The 6,000-nt window shown below is 42.7% G+C and overlaps 1 pseudogene; it reads right to left on the reverse strand.

Annotated features, from left to right (window-relative positions):
• LOC149749834 (UDP-N-acetylglucosamine--peptide N-acetylglucosaminyltransferase 110 kDa subunit pseudogene) overlaps positions 1 to 5,225 on the reverse strand; it is a 44,074-nt pseudogene extending 38,849 nt beyond the window's left edge.
• Between the last annotated feature and the right edge of the window lie 775 nt (positions 5,226 to 6,000).

Here is a 6,000-nt window from a genome sequence, read left to right on the forward strand (position 1 = left end):
CCGCTTTCAAAGATAAGGAAATTGATGAGAAGTGTGGCAACCGTTTGATCAAGATGAGACTGGTAATAAGTTGTGAGTATGAATTTAAATTCAGGTCTAACTCCAGAATTTGATTCTCAATCCATACATGAAAATTCTGATAACTCTTTTGATAAGGGTATGTTCTCTCCTGGAAAACATCCCCCATTATGTCTGCCTGTGCTCATACCTTCAGAACACAGTCAAGTTTGAAACATGATAAAAATGTTTAAATAGTGTGCCTTAATAAATGGAAATATCTTCATCTAAACAATAACACAAAAAGGCAGGCTGAGCCCTTTGAAGTGGCTTCGTTGCTATCTTCCATCCAGAACAAGAGAAGGAATCAACAGCTGCAGAGTAAAGAAAGCATGAAACCCAGAGATGGAGGATTCTGTAAATGACCAATTACAAGACTATTAAGCCACACTTTCATAGCAAGAGGCAAAATATTCCGTTAAACTGAAAATTCTTCGACCCCTCACTCCAAGGCCCACACAAACATTAATGGTGCATTTATTAGGATGTATTTCCTGTGCTCTATCAACTTGACTTTCAGCAACTGTATTAATACAGTCCTTTCGCTTTGCACATATATCTGAATGACGGATTCCATTACTGGAGTTTTGTAGAAAGAGTGGAGTGAATGAAGTAAAGTTTGGGAAGAGCCATCATAATCCATAATGATGGGCACTGAATCAGGACAAGAAGAAACCTCTCTTCTCATTTATTTGAATGAAAATTCTACTATATATTTATTGCCTCTGTACAGGGCCATCTGTTGAATAATGGAAAACAAGCATCTTTCATTTGGAGGTAGGATTTGTGTGCTCAAGTTTCGATGGGCCTGCAGAATTAATCTTGTTTTAGAAATGAAATAAAATGTAATTTCTTACTGTAAGTAGATGTGCTTAAGCAACTGGCAACTTTGATGTCTTTAAATCACTGCAGTTTCAGGGTAGGCAAATCTATAATTATTTCAAGCACTTCTTTATTGGTGCAACAATTGAGCAGTGTACATAGTGGTCAACAACCTGGGCATTGTCAGAGGACTCTAAGTTTGAATCTAGACTTTGCCACTCACCAGCTATGTGACTTTCAGCTATGAGAATCACTTTCTTCAGCGTTACAGTGTGGATTATTATATGCCCTTTGCAGAACTACTGTAAGAACTAAATGTATATGGGCACAGTGGCTCATAGTAAGGGCTCAAATTAGTACTGTGGTCACTACTAGTAGTATTGAAAAGAAATTACAACTTCTATTCTCATAAAGTGGGATATGTGTCCCTTTATCATTGTAATTTCATATCATTTTACTTTTGACCTTATAATTTAATAGCTTGATCCAGGAAACATTTAGCAGTAAATATAATTGAAAGAAGGTCACTTGTCAAACATGAAATACTGTAGTATCAAGTGTGCTGGCACAATACTCTGCTCAGATAATTAACCTGTAAAAATATGTTATTGTCTTCTTTTTAATTGAGCACATTGAACATATATATTTACTGTGCCAATTGGCGAAAGGTCCATTAATTAATCAGTCTAACTATATGTTGCATAAATGTCTTCTAAACATAATCGTATATGTATTTTATTTGTTGGGAAAATGTGTTTGAGATTGTTCTTTTCTGCCTATTTAAAGTAAAAGAGGGTGAGAAGTAGAGTTAGGCTTAATGTACTTTGTACTCCATTATGCCATGAAAATGCTTCTGTGCCCCGGAGACAACAACAAAAGATCTGCTTTAATGACAAGAATCAAGTATGTTCTAAAGCTTCCAGGTAGGAGGCGTATAGGTTGCAGTTTATATCAGAAGTCTTTGCTCTCTCTCTCAACTGCGTCTAGATGGGAAAGATGTGGTCACAAATGCTTCAAGGTGATATAGTAAATGTTGGAAAAGAGGGGGGTAGGAGGCAGAGTTTTGAATATCTCAAACCTGAGCTAGAAGGATTTTATTTAAAGAAAATAGCGGATATGATTTTTCACTTAAGGAATGCCAGTCAGCAAACCTGACACTAATGTAGGAAATTAGCTCTTTTAGCTATGATGCTTTCAAATGCACATGGCTGAAAACAAATTCAAAATAGTCCAAGGAAATTTCAAAACAAAAACCAAACAACAACAACAACCTCAACAAACAAGTACTAGAAATTCAGGGATGCAGCCATATTCAGATACAGCTGGATCTGGAAATTCCAGAGTATCAGCAGGGTTCCAGCTCTCTCTCCATCCCTCAGCCCTGCTTACCTCTGCAAGACTTTATTTTACAGAAAGTCTCTTCTGGTGCTGGATGGTCACTGGGAGTCCCAGAGTCATATCTCCCCAGCTTAGAAATTCCAGAGAGAAAAGACAATTCTTCCATTTTGCTCTGAGAGAAAAGTCCTGGGGAGGAGTCTGATAGACTTAGCCGAGGTCACATGCCTACCCATGAGCCAATCACCTGCTTTACTGGAGTTCAGTCCCTGGGCGACTCATCCCCCGGGCCCGTGAGGAGGCAGGATGGCATTATCTGGCAGTTCTCCAAGAAAAGCCTGCTGTTTTTGTAAGATGAAAGGGGAGAGGACATGGATAATGAAACCTGTATCTGCTTCTGTAAAATCCACAGAATCTTACTCCCTGCCCTGTGTCGATGACCATGCAGTAAGCTGACCCAGGAGGTCATTTTTCCCACAACAGTCTTTATATATATGACTAAGGAACACACTGGTAAAAGAATATGGGAGAAAGTCTGAGTATGACAAGTCAGCTAGACTGATATTAACTAAAAAAGCTGTGTAAAAATATCCTTAAAAAGTTGCCCCCAACTCACTCAAAGTCCAAAGTTGGAGCTGGAAATACAATGTCATGGAGTTTGGATAAGAACAGGTTTTCTCCAAGTTGAACTATGACACAGAGATTAGAGACTTCTAGAAACTACACTTTTTCAAAGAAAAAACATCACATGAGAAAAATGAGGCCTAGAAAAATTAAATGACTTAAGATAACATAGCTAATTAATGGCAGGACTGAGACTAGAGTATATACTTTGTGTAATTGGCTATGGTTTAGTTAGTTAGTTTGTTTGTTTTGTTAGCACTTCAAAACGAGACAAACTTAAAGAAAGGAAACACAACCAAAACTCAGTGGTTGGAAAAGAGATGAATGTGAACGCCCACTTGTTTCTTACGTATAAAGTTACCCCTCGCAGTGTTTTGGAGGAGAAAACGCTGGCTCTTCCCAACGTTGGTTACATACACAAAGATTCCAAAGACAAGACAAGTGCTTTGCAAACGAAGTAACTAGAACCAGCTCAGGCTTCCCCGCGCCGGGTCCTACGTTCCACGGTCAGAACCACCAACTGTATCCCCCCCGGGTAACAAGGTGATTCAGAAAAGCTGGCGTCTTCAGAGAAGGGAGAAAACTTAGCCGGGAAGAGAGGAGAAAACTTGCTCAGCTTCTTGCTGGGGTCTGAAACGATCCCAACAGAGTCCTTAAACCCCTCAGGTTTCCCCAATCAAGCACCCTCGCCTCCAACCTGGGCCACCCCAGATCTATCAGACGACAGAAGTATGCGGACGCACGAAGAGCTAACCACCCCACGAGAGGAACCTACGCGCGGCCGCACCCACTCACCCGCCGCTCCCCGGGAGACGGGAGACGAGTCCGGGGTCCAAGTCCTGGGCGTGGCACACTCGCCCCTCTCCGGGCCCAGCTCCAGCTCACCTCGGCGCAGCCCGCCTGGGCGCCGCCATCTTGACCACAAAGGGGGCCTCGCGCCGGAGGCCCCTGAGCGGGCGCCCTGAGCGGAGCCGGAGCTCCGGGGAGCCCCAGGTCGGCGCCCTACGTCCCCCGCGCGCTCGCGCAGCGTCCACGCGCGACGAGAATCCCTCACGCAGCCCCCGACCTAGGCTTCCGCGGACCCGGCGCCCCGCGCAGCCCGCACCGCGGCTCAGGCGGCGCCGAGGGCGGCCCGGGCGGAAGAGCGGGCGCGGGGCACGCGCTCGGTAACCTGGCAACGCGGAGCAACCCGGCGTCTCTGGCGAACCCCTGCCTTCCACCGCGAGGAAGCACGGACCCCCCCCCGCACCCGCTGCCCAGCCCTCGCCGCCCCTCGGTCGCTCCGCCCGCCGCTGCCCGCTGGCTATGGTCTTTTAAATCCATGATACAACGTCTATATGTAACAAATCTGTTAAACCCTAAATGTTTATGATATTCAAGTAATCCAGTATCTGAATTATTCTTGAAGATAAAACATCCAAAGACTTCTTAATTGTATGGGTATACATACATAAAATACACGTGGAGGTAACTTCAAATATAGTATGTGCCTGTCTCTATTCCTTCCCTCTCCGCTCTTTGAAAAAATGCCCCTTTAAAAATTGCCCACTCACCATCTGTTAGGTAAATTTGCTGAAACACAGTAAATGTGGAGACAGAAATTGTTATAGAGACTATTCCAAATGGCACTGACACCTGTATTTATGAAAGAGTTACTATTTTTATTATTATCCTAATTTTAGACAAGAAATTATTGTAATAGCTAACACTTATCTGGAACTTACTATGCCCCAGGTACTGCTTGAATGGTTTACACATGTTAATTTATTTAATCCTCATAATAAACTAAGGATTTATCTCATCCCCAACACATAAAGGGCAGGTATTATTATTCATCACCCCTATTTTTCAAGATGAAGAAATTGAGGTACAGTGTTCTTAAGAGACTTGCCAAGGACATAAAGCTAGGAAGCACAGAGCTCAATTTGAAGTCAGGAACTATCTTCAAGATCTATGTTTCAACCCCTCTGCCACCTAGCTCTTGGGTGCAGAAACAGAGCTCATACCCATGTCTAATCTCAGCAACAACACTTTTAACTATTGTACTCTGTTGTCTGTCTATGTATTAGACAGTAATCCCTATCAGCAGTGTTTCCAGAACTATTCCTCTTGGATGAATCACGTTCTGGGTATGTCCAGTGAACAACTGAACATAAAATGTTTAAATTATTGGAAAGTTCTCTCTGGGGAATGTCTTACGAGACCATCTACCATACTTAATTCCACTAATCGAATTAAATGGAATTTTAGACCATCTATCATTTTTTAATATTCACATCTCATTTAATATTCAAACAATATTCCTTAGGGTAATTACTCATATTCTTTGCATATCTTGATTCTTTGTGATGTGGGCCCATTTCTCATGATCGTATCTGCTTTGGAATTATTTAACGTAAGTTGATACTAGTATCTTCCCCATGCAAGTTATTTATCTTACAATGATTAAAAAAATTTTTTATCATTGTGTTGTGAATTCACAGCAATTTAAAAATTAGTTTTTATTTTATTTATTTTTGACTGTGTTGGGTCTTCGTTGCTGTGTGCAGGCTTTCTCTAGTTACGGCAAGCAGGGGCTACTCTCCATTGCAGTGTGCTGGCTTCTCACTGTGGTGGCTTCTTCCGTTGTGGAGCACGGGCTCTACGCGTGCAGGCTTCAGTAGTTGTGGCTCACGGGCTCTAGAGCACAGGCTCAGTAGTTGTGGCGCACGGGCTTAGTTGCTCCAGGGCATGTGGGATCTTCCTGGACCAGGGATGGAACCCGTGTCCCCTGCATTGGCAGGTGGATTCTTAACCACTGCACCACCAGGGAAGTCCCTATCCTATAATGATTTTGATTCTTCAGTTCCTCAACCCTCCACCCCATTAAAATAAAATCAGAAGTGGGATCAAGTCTCATTTCTGTGGGGAGAAGGTAGCAGGTAAGCTCTTGTAGACATTCATTCAGTCAATCAATCTCAGTTGAGGACTCCTGCTTCTAGCCATTATGGAGTAATTGGCCCCAGAATTTTCCTCTCAAAGCTAATCATTAGAAAATTAGAATAACTTAAACAACCCTTTTAAGACACTGGGCAGCTAAGAGCTCAGGACTGTGTTCCCCAAAGGAGGGGGAACAAATGAGGCAAGCCCTATGAATGTTCCTGCCTGGTGCCACTTTTCAGA

Source organism: Delphinapterus leucas, chromosome 3, assembly GCF_059928025.1.
Source record: "Delphinapterus leucas isolate spDelLeu-1000000601 "Yukka" chromosome 3, BTC_Dleu_Yukka2, whole genome shotgun sequence".
NCBI lineage: Eukaryota > Metazoa > Chordata > Mammalia > Artiodactyla > Monodontidae > Delphinapterus > Delphinapterus leucas.